Source organism: Schistocerca cancellata, chromosome 1, assembly GCF_023864275.1.
Source record: "Schistocerca cancellata isolate TAMUIC-IGC-003103 chromosome 1, iqSchCanc2.1, whole genome shotgun sequence".
NCBI classification, from domain to species: domain Eukaryota; kingdom Metazoa; phylum Arthropoda; class Insecta; order Orthoptera; family Acrididae; genus Schistocerca; species Schistocerca cancellata.
In genome coordinates this window covers 1152513168-1152514430 of record NC_064626.1, presented here as the reverse complement: position 1 = coordinate 1152514430, position 1263 = coordinate 1152513168, and the positions used below count along the sequence as shown (strand labels likewise).

The 1263-nt window shown below is 41.4% G+C and overlaps 1 non-coding gene across 1 annotated transcript; it reads right to left on the bottom strand.

Moving 5' to 3' along the window:
* Window positions 1-487: 487 nt before the first annotated feature.
* Window positions 488-561, bottom strand: Trnai-aau (transfer RNA isoleucine (anticodon AAU)). The gene has a single exon. It is a non-coding gene; the product is annotated as a tRNA-Ile (tRNA).
* Window positions 562-1263: the final 702 nt, after the last annotated feature.

Sequence of the window (1263 nt, the reverse complement as noted above, 5' to 3'; positions counted from 1 at the left end):
GCTGAACTATATTGCTCTCAGAGTAGCTCCCAGTTCCATAAATAGTTCCATTACGAAATATATTTGCCATAACCTTTTGACCTACACCTGTAGTAATGCTAATTATATTGAATATACTAATTTTATTTATGTAAACTGAAATGTTTCAATATATTTCAGTTTTACAATTAAGCTTCAGTTTTACAATTTAACCTTAAGAGGAATAAAATAAAATAAAAAAGGTTGGTAGCAGCAAGAATCGAACCCAACTCGATGACTTCCCACTCAATATGCTTGACCACTTTTTTTTCTTCTTTCTTTTCATTTTGTTCAATATAGTTCGACGCGTTTGGTCTGGGCTGACGTCACAAGACATCCGTTCAAGTTGATCGTTGATCCCTTGACTCAGTTTTTTTATTACAGAGAGCACGCAGCCCTCTACTGCGTCAAGCAGAGCTGAGTAGCCGGCCGCCCAGGAGTGTGTCCCGGGGGCCCGCGCAAAATGAACTGGCCCGTGGGGGGATCGAACCCACGACCTTCGCGTTATTAGCACGACGCTCTAACCAACTGAGCTAACGGGCCGCTGCGTTGACTTACCTACAGCGCCCTACATGAAATGCTCATAAAACGTTCTTTATCCTGTACATTTGCTGAATACATTATACCCACTTTCAAAGAAAAATATTGACCCGGTGCAGTGCGCAACGTAACACCCATAGTGCCGGAAGGGATGACGTCACATCAGAGCATGCGCAGTCGAAAACAGGCAGCTGTGTCACTTCTTTGAGTAGATTATAGCGCTGTTGATCGTTTCAGCGCTCGACACTCGTTTCTAGTTACTGCGGAGAGAGCGCTACAAAACGTGTTTACGTCCGTTTCTATCGAACAGAAATGGCGTAATTTTACGGCGGTTTCTGGCTCGCATTCGAAGAGAAATTGCATGGTTTGTGTGTACAGTGTGCTGTAACACATCAGCACGGCCGCCACTTCCATTTTATCCATCTTCATGACAAAATTTGAGGATATTTTCTGTTTCATTTCATATGTGTAAAACTGGAATTTATTTTAAAATTTTGTGGCTCTTATATTGATGGCACTCTCATAGATTAATGTATTTTGTTTATTCAGCTACTTATGACGTTGTTTTCTAAGAGGACAGCAAACGCTTGAGGATTAAAACAATGAATACTTTTGTGCGCTGTTCCTGCAAGACAGATGGCGTGTCATTAATATTTTGTCAGGCCATGTTTCCAATAATTTTCGACGCCAGTTGAGTCATTACGT